Below are 12,500 nucleotides of genomic sequence, written 5' to 3'. Positions count from 1 at the left end.
AGAGAGAGAGAGAGAGAGAGAGAGAGAGAGAGAGAGACCAAGACTGATACCGAGACCGAGACCGAGAGAGATTAAGATAGCCAGAGATGATATCAACATTTGGTGCAGTACATGCCAACATTGGTATGGGGATATATGGTTGTCGACGTACATATGAGTGAGTTTGCACGTATGCAGTACGTGTGTGCGTGTAATTGTGTATCTGTGTGTGTGTGTGTGTCCTTCAGCCAGGCCAGTGAACGACATCCGGGAGTGGCGATAATGCACCCTGCAATCATGGAGGAATGGCCCGTCTGGGTGGGGTGTCGGGCCGAGGGAGGAAGTAGAGCTGCCGTAGTGACAGGGGCACAGGGTAGGGTGGTGTCACGGGGTGGTAGACACAGAGATGGTGGAGAGGGAAGAAGAAGTGCTAGGGTGGAAGTGTGGTGTTATACAGGGTCGAAGTGGTGGTTTCGCGGTGATGGTGGGTGGCGAGATGGGGGGGGAGGGAAGAAGTGGGAGAGGAATGGTCAGGTCAGGGAGGGGGTGAAGGACTGAGAGGAAGTCATGACGTTGGTAGTTTGTGACAGCGATGGGGGGCATGAAGTCACAGGGTGGAGTTACAGGGTGGTGGGGTAGGGAGAGGGGAGGTAGGGAGGTGGTGGTGGTGGTGATGGTGACGGCAGAGAGAGTAGAGAGAGAGAGGTTCCATTGGCCCATTGTTTCCGGGTTCTATTATTGGGGGGGAAATTCCCCTTTAGGCAGACCTAGGCAGACCTAAGGACTGTTCTATTCAATGCTAGGAGCATTATGACACGCCCCTTTAGGCAGACCGGAACCTGGTCATGTTAGGTGCCCATAGAAACCTATTATGTTGGCATATCTCTATATACTTAAAGAATCTCTGGTGACGGTGTGCGCCTTGGGAGATATAACGAAGAGGACCAGTGAAGGGCCAGTAGAGATGGGTGGTGAGGAGTGGGTAGAGATGTAGTGGTGGTGGAGGTGTGTGTGCCTTGTGGAGATGTGCAACGAGGACATACAGTTCAGAGGGGTGGTGAGGAGTGGGAAGAGATGTGATGGTGGAGGTGGTGTGTGCCTTGGGGGAGATCCATCGACATGTGTGGAGGTAGGTGGTGTGGGCATACAGACGGGTGGTGGTGGTGGTGGTGTGGTGGTGTGCCTTGGGAGACCCAGTAGCCAGATGTAGCTGCTGAGTACATGACAGGATCTACACTGACTACTGAGCAGCCCATGACCACCAAGAACAACAACAGGCAACAACAGCAGCAAAGGCCCCACACTGGAGGGGGGCGGCAGCCTCAAAAACCAGAGGAGCCCACGCTACCGGAACATTCTTCTCCTTTTCTTCCCCCCGCCGTCCTTTTCCTGTTCTCTTTTTTCCTTTCCATGCTCCTTCCATCCATCAATCTATATCTCCATCCTACAAGGAGTGTTGCTTCTGTGAAGAGACAAAAAGGAAGGGGGGGGGGGGGTGGGGGGTGGAGAGAGAGAGAGAAAGAGAGGAGGTGAGTCAAGAAATGGTGGCAAAACAAACATTTGCATCTGAAAAACGACTACAGCTGGTGAGTGGGCAGTGCACAGGCACACACATCTAAACACATCAAAAACACATCGGAAGTGTGTAGATCGGTATTACGCAGATGAAGATGGCGGTGTGTGTGTGTAGTATGTGTGTGTGTGTGTGTGTGTGTGTGTGTGTGGTGGTGGTGGTGGTGGTTGTGGGGTGTGGGGGTGGAGGGAACCAGGTTCCGGGAATGAGTCTGACCCTAACCTGGCCATCACTCATCTCCTGCTGCCCACACTGTCCCTTGGCATCGGTATGAGTAAGGCACAAACAACAAAACACACAGAAGGAGAAAATAGGAAAGGATGCTGTTCTACCTGAAGTGGTCTGTCCTGTTTTTCGTGTCCACTGTCAGTTAAATGCCTGCCATTTAGTTAATCATGGAGCTATATCAGCTGCTTGACAGGACTCCATTGAAAATTTGATTTTGAGGTTCAATAAATAGTTTCATGGTCCGCAAACAAAAGCATATCTGTTGGTTTTATATTTTTCACAGCCCAAAGAAATGCTCTTCTGTAAATAAGTAATTCCAAACTAAACAACTGATAAATGATAGACAAAACCTACTCAGAAACACGCACACCACCCAAGCACACACACACAAACTCTTCTTCCCTGTCTCAAACAGACACACACACACACACACACACACACACACACACACACACACACACACACACACACACACACACACACACACACACACACACACACACACACACACACACACACACACAGACACAGACACACACACACACACAGACACACACACACACAAACACAAACACAAAGACCAGCAACATTTGGACAACAACAACGACCACATTTCGGCTACTCGTGGAAGCGACATCCTTGGAAATCAGGCTTAATCAAATGACAGGCAGGAGCAGGGGGAAGAAGAGAGGAGAAAAAAAAACTGAAAAAAGAAAGTTGAGGGGGAAATATTCAGAGGCCCAGAAGGAGAGCAGCGGCAGCAGCAGCAGCAGCAGCATAGGAAGAGCATGGGATAATGATTAGGGTTAAAAATAACCGCCCCATGCCAGAGAGGCTGTGTGTGTGTGTGTGTGTGTGCGTGCGTGCGTGCACGCGCGCGCCTGCCTGCCTGCATGCATGCGTGTGTCTACATGCGTGTGTGTGTGTGTGTGTGTGTCTGCGTGCGTGTGCGTGTGTTTGTTCTTGTGTGTGTGCATATGTGTGTGCATGCCTGCATGTGTGCATGTGTGTGTGCATGCTTGTGTGTGTGTGTGTGAATGCATTCTTGCTTGTATGTGTATGTGTGTGTGTGTGTGTGTGTGTGTGTGTCTGCATATGTGCGTGCGTGTATACTTGCATGTGCGTGCATGTGTGTGTGTGCGCCTCAGCTTGGTGGCCTCATCTGTGCGTGTGTGTGTGACTGTGAGTGCGTGCATGCATGCATGCGTATGTGTGTGTGAGTCTGCATATGTGCGTGTATATGTACTTGCATGTGTGTGTCACGTGCGTGCGTGTGTGTGTGCGCCTCAGCTCGGTGGCCTCAGCTGTACGTGTGTGCGCGCGACTGTGCGCGCGCACGCGCGTGTGTGTGCATGCCTGTGTGCGTGCGTGCCTCTGCTCGGTGGCCTCAGTTGTGTGTGTGTGTGTGTGTGTGTGTGTGTGTGTGTGTGTGTGTGTGTGTGTGTGTGTGTGTGTGTGTGTGTGTGCGTTTGCGCGCGTGTGCGACTGCGGTGCCCGCGTGCGTGCGTCCACATGGGTGTGTGTGTGTGTGTGTGTGTGTGTGTGTGTGTGTGTGTGTGTGTGTGTGTGTGTGTGTGCCTCTGCTCGGTGGCCTGAGCTTAGGGAGCAGTGCGAGGCCATGGCTGTGTCTGTCTCCGGAGGCTCCTGTACCGGGTCCAGCTACTGCATACCTGAGACCTTGTGACTGTATTGATCAAACATACTTTTGACCAGCTGATGGTCACTTGACTCCAATTTTTCTCCATTAAGGGAGGAATGGCTCCCCTTGCTTTCCCCTCGTTGGGTCCGTTCACTGCATTTCTCCACTTTCGGACATTTCTTGCGGTCTTTCTCTCTCACGCCATGCCTTCATACCGCTCTTCAACTTTTCTGCCGTTGCACTTGCTGCCATTGTAACCCTCTTCTTTCTCCTAAGCCTTTTCTCTTTCCGTCCTGAACTTTCTATTTTTCTCTCCCTCTCTCTCTCTCTCAACTGCTCCCTTGTGTAAGTCAGTATTCCCTTCTCTACTGACCAGGGGTGCATTTCCCGAATACGTAGTTGTTAGCCAGTTAGCAACTTGGGTAGTTGCCAATGGGAAATTGCATCGAAAACAACGAAGTAGCTAACCCAGTTAGCAACTATGGCACCCCAACTTCGCTACCACACAATGAAAAAAAATGCTGTGTTAATCCAACACGTAGAGAGTACCCTGAGACCAAATGCACTCTAGAGGATGTTAAATGGACTCTCTCTGTGTTGAAATAACAATGATTTTTTTTCTGTGCATGCATGCAAAACCTGCATGTCCCCTCAGGGCTTCAACATTAGGACTGTTGGATCCAGGCTTTGGTTTAACCTGGCAGGAGATTCCCGCGGTGCCCCAGTGTCCTATCCCAGTGTTAACTCAACACTTTGAGAGTCCATTTACTATCCTCTGTATTTTGGTCCCAAAGTACTCTCTAAGTGTTGAATTCACACTGCATTTTTGTCCACTGCAGTCTCTGTTGTAACACAGTAAGCCTAGCCGAGCGAGGCAGAATGGAGAATGGAGCCATTGGCCAATGGGATGCCCACTTGACGGCACCTCCGGGGAGTGAAGCGGGGTGTTAAAGGGCTGAGGGGCATGGGGGACACAGGACACGGCCAGCCGAGCCACATTTCCATGGTGACGTCACTGTCACTCAGAAGCACTGACTGGAAAGTGTTAGCCCAGGAAATGAGTTGCCCCGTCTATGTGTGTGTGTGTGTGTGCGTGTGTGAGTGTGTGTGTGTCACTGTCTTGCGAGGCACTACGGGCACACAGCCAAGCAGGGCAGAGGTTGGTCCTAGTTAAAGTGATGGTCTGTGGTGATACATTCCTGTCTTTCTTTTTCTCCTCTCCTCTCCATTCTTCTCTTCTTCTCCCCTCTCCTCTCCTCCCCTCTCTTTTCCTCTCCTCTCCTCTCCTCTTCTCCCCTCTCCACTCCTATCCTCTACTCCCCTCCCTTCTCCTCTCCTCTCCTCTCCTCCCCTCCCCTCTCCTCTCCTCTCCTCTCCTCTCCTCTCCTCTCCTCAGCTGCTGCTATGTGCAGCACAATTTCATGTAATGTAACTTGAACTTCACTCCGCCAGCGACGACGAGCGAGCGATCCACCGAGGTGTTGAGTTGAAGCAGCCAATATCAATTCCCGCCGCAGCCTTAAACCCTGGGCTTTGACACTTATTAGCTTTTTTCTTCCCTGTTCGGAGGCATGATCCCAGGCGCAAAGGGCCTTATTGATGTGGCTCTGTAATATAGTTCAGCCAATCTGTCTTAAGCCCACAGCTAACGCTTCACACTGAGATGGGCCGAACGGGGGAGCCACACACATAGACAGACATAGACACTCACACTTATGCACACCACACACGCACGAATGCTCAGCCACACGCACGCTCGCGCACACACACACACACACACACACACACACACACACACACACACACACACACACACACACACACACACACACACACACACACACACACACACACACACACACACACCCGCGCGCACACACACTACACACGACACACTTATTTCCACATCCAACTCACATGAGCCAGTAGCGCCAGGCAGCAGTTCGTCCGTACTATGTGTCACCCGCCTGTACAACTCCAAAAATACACTTTTACTAATCAGCCGTAATGAAAGCAGGCCGGGCTCCAGCTCCAGTTGTTATTTGGGAGCTTGAGTCAGCTGGTTAGTCAGCTGGTTAGTCAGGGCCTTGGGGCGGCGGGCCAGGACAGCTCAGCCCAGCAGTCCAGTCCAGTGTAGTGTGTGTGTGTGTGTGTGTGTGTGTGTGTGTGTGTGTGTGTGTGTGTGTGTGTGTGTGTGTGTGTGTGTGTGTGTGTGTGTGTGTGACTGAATGACGCTCAGCTGGCCAGCGGAGGAGGAGGAAAAGCACATGAGTAAAAAAAAAAGTGAGGGGAGTGCAGGGAAGGAGCGAGGGAGAGAAGAGAGGAGAGCGCACTGGGAAATAGAGGAAAAGCATGAGTGACCAAGGAAGCGAGTGAACCAGTGAAAAAGACAGAGAGAAAGGGTGACAGAGAGTGACAGAGAAAGAGTGAGAGAGAGAGAGCGAAAGGGAGGGAGAGAAGGGCAGGGAGGGAGAGAAAGAGGGAGAGAGAGAGAGAGAGAGAGGGAGAGAGAGGGAGAGAGAGGGGGAGAGAGGGAGAGCTGTGTGTCAGGAGGGAAGGTGGTGGCCAACGGTTCGGGTGACTCCACGGCCGGCGGCCGCAGTTGTTGCCGAGAGCCTGAGTCAGCCGCTGAGAGAGCCCATCAGCTGGCCCCGCGGAGAGCCCGCCAAACCAGCGCACGGACAAGAGAGGAGGAGAAGAGGGAGTGAAGGAGTGAGCAAGCGAGTGAGTGAAGGAGAGAACGAGTGAGTGAGTGAGTGGATGAGTGAGTGAGTGAGTGAGTGAGTGAGTGAGTGAGTGAGTGAGTGAGTGAGTGAGTGAGTCGGTGAGTGAGGGAGTGAGGGAGGGAGTGAGGGAGTGAGTCGGTGAGTGAGTGAGAGAGTGAGTGAGTAAATGAGCAAATTAACAAATGAGGAAGAGGATGGGTGTACGTTTATATGAGGGCGATTGTGAGGGGAGACGACCTTTCGTTTGCACGGCGACCTTGCCATTGGGGCTTGAAGACGCAAAAAATCTGGAGGTTATGTCTCCGTCCAAACGGCCAAAAAGCCAAACATGTTCATGGCTTATACACCTTCACGTCACTCGTCTCCAGATTTTTGCGTCTTTAGGCCGTGACAGTAAGGTTAAGATAAGATCAAATTTGGTCTTGTTTCCACTTGCAATCGTCCTCATATGAAAAAGTGAGGATGAGACGCTGCTTTTGCATCTTCTGTTTTGAACGTCTCCATGTGAGTAAGAGAGCGAGGGAGTGAGTTAGTGAATGAGTGCGCAAAGCGAGTAAGCAAGCAAACGAGTGAGAGTCAGTGACCAAGCCATTGAAAAGCACTCTGTAAGTGCGGGACCTGGTGATTAAGTAAGCACAAGTACTGTAAGAGTGTGTGTGTGTGCTGTGCATGAGAGAGAAAGCAAGAGCAGGAGACAGAAAAAGAAAGAGAGTGTGAGAGAGGATTAAGAAAAGGAGCCCCGAGGAAGAGATGGAGAGAAAGAAGAGTGTGAAAGAGAGAAGGGGATTTTTTTTGGTCTTCCGCGTCTTTCCATCTCTCTCTCTCTCTTTCTCTCTCTCTCCCTCTCTCCCTCCCTCTCTCTGCAAGTGTCTCAGGGGTTCTGGCCGCCGGCCCAAGGCTCTCTAGGGGAAAGGAATGCACTTCCTGTTGGAGGGGCCTCCATTGTCCACCCCCCCCAACACCCCCCCCTTCTCCCACCACCCTTAGGGAGATACCCGGGCTCTTGCCGCCCTAGATGAATGGGCCGTAAACACCACGAGGACACATTCCGACACATTCCATTCATAACCCGGCCAGGGCCAGAGCCCGGAGAGGAGCGGGGAGGAGGAAGCGAGGGTTAGAGGGGGAGGGGAGGGTGGTGGTATGGGATGCCTGGGGACAGGGCAGCGAGGGCTTGGGTGGGGCTGCTAGGGTGGTCATGGTGGCTGGCTGGCTGGCTGGATGGGTGGTGGTGGTGGTGGTGGTAGTGGTGGTGGCGGCGGAGGGGGTTGGTGAGTGTTGGTGTTGGGGGTTGTCATAGGCTGGGCCAGAGTTTGTCGCCTGAGTGAAGGATTGAAGCTCCATGAATTCACTCGTTAAGAAGAAGGAGACTGAGGCTTCTGAGGAGGCTCTTAAAAAAATGCACTTTCTCTCTCTCTCACACTTTTCCTGTCTCTCGGCTGTGTCTCTGCTTCTCTCTCTCTCTCTCTCTCTCTCTCTCTCTCTCTCTCTCTCTCTCTCTCCCTCTCTCTCTCTCTCTCTTTGTCTGCCTGTCTCTCTCTCTCTGACCTCCCACCTAGACTGTATCTTCACTCGGCTCTAAGGAACTGCATTTCTCTCGTACTGAGCTAAGTGGCAAGGGGAGCCAGACTGCCAGTGACTTCACTTCCAAAAGGTGGAGGAGTGTGAAAAAAGAGACTGGAACAGGCAGTCGAGATGAAACAAGAGCCCATGGCTTTATGCCTTGTTCACACCAAGAGCGACCTACGCTAACTGAGCGATGGAAGTCATTATTTCTCGATGGCGAGCACGCGACCAACGTGATCAGAGCGAATTCGCCAGGAGCGAAGCGAACCGAGCGACCAGAGAACATTTTAACGATAAAAAGTCAGCTAATATTATGGTAATGAGCTATGACGTGGTTCAGCGAAAACCAACTGGAATGTTCATAAGTCCGAATATCCCAGGCTGTCAAGCCAGAGCCGTTATGTGATTAGCTTAATCAAACATGTCCATGTCACGTCAAGAGCGAATACAGCAAATTCAAGGCGAAACTTCGGTAACACTTTATTTTAGGGTTACATCTATTAGCACTAATACATACAATGTTAATGCATGTATAAGTAACTTGTACGGCATGCATTAAGCAAAATCAAACATTTGTTAGGTCCTTACTAAGGTTATTTTGGTAATAAATACCTAATTGTGCATGAGCAAGACATTTGCGAATACATGCCTAACAAATGTTTGATTTTGCTTAGCACATGCCTCACAAGTTACTTATACAGTATACATGCATTAACATTGTGTGTATTAGTGCTAATAGATGTAACCCTAACCCTACTACCTCTGCTACCAGGCAGCGTAGGCCGCTCTTGGTGTGGACAGGGCATTACAGTAAAGGATGAGCTGTTAGAACTGTACTGGTTTGGGTATCCAGGTGCCCGCATGTTGAGTGTGTGTATATGTGTGTAAGTGTGTGAGAATGCGTCTGTGCCTGTGGCGGTGTACGTGTATCACGCATGTTTTAACTGTTTGGAGGCAAAATACTGGATGTAAGCTATAAAGGTGCTTGTTTTTCCATGGCCGTACGTGGGATGGATGAGGTGGGTGTGGGTGTGGGCATCGCAACATTTTAAATGTCACACCTCAGTGTACGTTCACCTCTAAACCCGACAACACAACTACTTACAGATGAAATATAAAAAAGAGAAGTATAAGATGGAGGGTCATCTTACCTTTACATATGGAGGACTCGGGGAAACACTTTAACCACCATGCGTTGTCTTGTGTGTGGTGTTGTGAGAAGCTTGTTGCGTCTGGGATCTGCACAGCCTATAGAGGGGAAAAGAACACATATAGCAAGAAACTATTACTTCATTATTCCACACTCTTGACATTTAAAGACATTTAAATACCATTTAATGACAGCTGACACATTTAGCAGTCTGGAACAGCAAAAAAACAGACGCAAACACACACACACACACACACACGCGCACACACCCGCACACACACACACACACACACACACACACACACACACACACACACACACACACACACACACACACACACGCACACACCCGCACACACACACACACACACACACACACACACACACACACACACACACACACACACACACACACACACACACACACACACACACACTACGCTGGTTACCATGCTGTCCACAGTCGGTCTGCCAGAGAGGCTAATCAACACATGCGCGCGCTTCCCTGCTGTGGGAACAGGACCCACGCCAGGCCTGCCTGCTGGCCCCCCACACTGCTTCCAGACTCAACACACACACACACACACACACACACACACACACACACACACACACACACACACACACACACACACACACACACACACACACACACACACACACACACACACACACACACACACACCAATTACTGTAGACCTCAGATAGCAATCACACACAGTGCTTGGGTGCTGTCTCTATATTTATGTCTATCTCCTCTCCCTCTCTCATACTGTCCCCCCCTACCCCTCTCTCTCTCTCTCTCTCTCTCTCTCTCTCTCTCTCTCTCTCTCTCTCTCTCTCTCCCTTTGTCTTCTTTATCTCTCTCTTTGTCTGCTCCTACTGCCCTACTTCATTCTCTCACACCGTTAATGAAACAAATACGCATACACAGGCACAGCTTCATTATGGTCCCGACAGTAATGACTTACTGTAATGGCCGTAATGTAATATGTAGCCGGCGAGTAAGCAATTCAGTATTGAACTTAGGGGTGCGTGCGATGTGACAAAAATGTCATATCACGATTTTTTTATCTCGATTTCGATTTTTTTATCACAATCTTCCATCGAAAAAATAAAAACAAAAAACGAAAAAAGAGAGAGGCCGCAAAAATCGCATTTACTGTATGTATAAACTGCATATGTGTGTGAGTGTGGTAGTGTCTGGTGAGGTCTACTGAGACCAGGCCAGTTAGGGGAGAGGTGTCGGAGCTGCATTTGTGTGTGTGTGTGTGTGTGTGTGTGTGTGTGTGTGTGTGTGTGTGTGTGTGTGTGTGTGTGTGTGTGTGTGTGTGTGTGTGTGTGTGTGTGTGTGTGTGTGTGTGTGTGTGTGTGTGTGTGTGTGTGTGTATGAGTGTGTGTGTGTGTCAGGGGGGGTGATAAGGTGCACATGCTGGCCTCCCAGCCCTCCTCCTCCTCTTCCTCCTCCTCCTCCTCTTCCTCCTCCTCCGCCTTATCTGGGCTTTTTCCATGCAGCCAGCTGATGGTGCGGCCGGCTAATGATCAAAGGGGCCGGCGCCCCGCGAGCCGCAGGTAAGCCAACACCAATTTTCCATTTTTCCTCCCTTCCCTTCCCTTCCCTTCCCTTCCCTTCCCTTCCGCTTACCCCCACTGCTGCCCCTGCTACTCTCTCACACTGCAGTGCCCCCTCTGCCCCCTCTCCTCCCTCTCCTCCTTCGTGCATGTGAGACTGAATGAGTGTGAGAGAGAGAGAGATAGAGAGAGAGAGAGAGGGAGATCGAGGGAGAGAGGGAGAGAGAGAGAAACTGTGAGAGAGAGAGAGAGAGAGAGAGAGATGAAGGGGGAGAGAGAGGGAGCGAGAGGGCGAGCACGAGAGAGAGAAGCGGAAGCCCTTTGGAGTGGACCTGAGGCCAGCAGGCGTGAGTGATATGTTTAACCAGCCTGAAATGGGTCACAGAGTCTTAGGGCTGATGGCGGCAGAGGACGGTGCCGAGCAGGGGCCAGCAGAGTGCAGCGCAGAGGGGGTGGGCAGGGGGCATGCAGCGCTGGAGGGCAGTGGGCCTGGTACTGGGAGCCGGCCGGGGTTAAAGCGATGGTTCGGAGTAGAATCACCCTAATGCCATTTGAACCGTGACACCCATCCACCTTTACACCCGAAGTGTTTTCTGCCGCAGGCTTACATCAACAGAGTTGCCGTGTTATTCGATGTTTATTCCGGTTAGCTTGACTCAAGCGCATATGGATACTGGGCACCGTCTCCAAACTTTCCCCACAAAAATAACATGTCATGACACCAAACTTCTGCAGTAGCACAAATATGGTCTGTACTCACGAAACGAAGCATTTGGAAGTTTGGAAATAGTCCAGGAGTTTATTATTATCAACACAAGCCGAATAGCTTCTCTGCTGCTAAAGCTGCGCCAACGTTACTTCCGTCATCTAAGACAAGCATGTAAGAGTCCTCAACGAAGCTCATAATATGCACAATGAAAAGTGAATTCAGCATCAGTATTGATAACGAAAATCCTTGTCTAATTGATAGTAGGTAAGATTTGAAATATCTTTTAAGTATTGCCTTGAAAATATAAGCCTTAATCACAATTCAGTGAAAACTTTTTTAACACTCTCGTCTGGAAGTTTGTTGAAGACTTTTACGGGCTTGTCTCATATGACGGAAGTAACGTTGGCACAGCTTTAGCAGCAGAGAAGCTATTCAGCTTGTGTTGATAATACTAAACTCCTGGACTATTTCCAAACTTCCAAATGCTTCGTTTCGTGAGTACAGACCATATTTGTGCTACTGCAGAAGTTTGGTGTAATGACATGTTATTTTTGTGGGGAAAGTTTGGAGACGGTGCCCAGTATCCATATGCGCTTGAGTCAAGCTAACCGGAATAAACATCGAATAACACGGCAACTCTGTTGATGTAAGTCTGCGGCAGAAAACACTTCGGGTGTAAAGGTGGATGGGTGTCACGGTTCAAATGGCATTAGGGTGATTCTACTCCGAACCATCGCTTTAACCCTTTAAGACACGGCCTCTGTTATAAATGAGGCCGTGACCAGAATGGTAATGACCAAGTTGTAATGTGTTACTGAAGGGCCCTATGCACTGTTATAGTGGTGTAGGACTATAGTTGTTACGTTTTTTTTGTCAGTGACTATTGCAACGTTCCAGTGATGGAACAGGGTGTGTTAAGGGGGCTACGACTAGGGGGCTGGGGCTGGGGGTTAGGAGACTGGGGGTGGGAGGCTAGGGGCTGAGGGATAGTGTGCTGTGCTGGGTCTGGGAGGTCTTGGTGCTTACGTATGACACTGTCAGATCCTGAGGGGTGACTGGGGGTGGGGGGGTTGTGGTGGGCATTGGCAGGTCAGTGTGCCCTGCCAGAGGGTTAGGAGGCAGGGAGTGCGCGGGGAAGGGGCAAAGGGGTCACTTGTCTAGAGGGCCCAGGGAGACAGAGGCCTCGATACATTGAATGCCCAGTATGTATGTATTGGATTTGGGGGGCCCTTTCAGATGGCTTTGTCCCGCACCCAGTCCACCCAGTCAAAGCTATCAGCGGCCCTGTGCATCCACAAGGGGCTGTCATGTCCTGGGGGGTTAAGTTATGGAGGAGGGTGGTGCGGGTGTGCAGCGTT

At 50.6% G+C, this 12,500-nt stretch overlaps 1 long non-coding RNA gene across 1 annotated transcript in view; it reads right to left on the bottom strand.

The window, feature by feature from the left end:
• Positions 1–1,236: 1,236 nt before the first annotated feature.
• The window catches only part of LOC134461219 (uncharacterized), a 27,602-nt gene continuing 16,338 nt past the window's right edge, over positions 1,237–12,500 (bottom strand). The window contains exons 2-3 of the long non-coding RNA XR_010037249.1: positions 8,863–8,959; positions 1,237–1,441 (exon numbers count right to left, since the gene is read on the bottom strand). This is a non-coding gene — a long non-coding RNA (uncharacterized LOC134461219). The remainder of the gene's footprint in view (positions 1,442–8,862; positions 8,960–12,500) is intronic.

This window comes from Engraulis encrasicolus, chromosome 13, assembly GCF_034702125.1.
Source record: "Engraulis encrasicolus isolate BLACKSEA-1 chromosome 13, IST_EnEncr_1.0, whole genome shotgun sequence".
NCBI classification, from domain to species: domain Eukaryota; kingdom Metazoa; phylum Chordata; class Actinopteri; order Clupeiformes; family Engraulidae; genus Engraulis; species Engraulis encrasicolus.
Note: the sequence above shows the minus strand (reverse complement) of the source record. Positions and strands in the feature narration are given on the sequence as shown.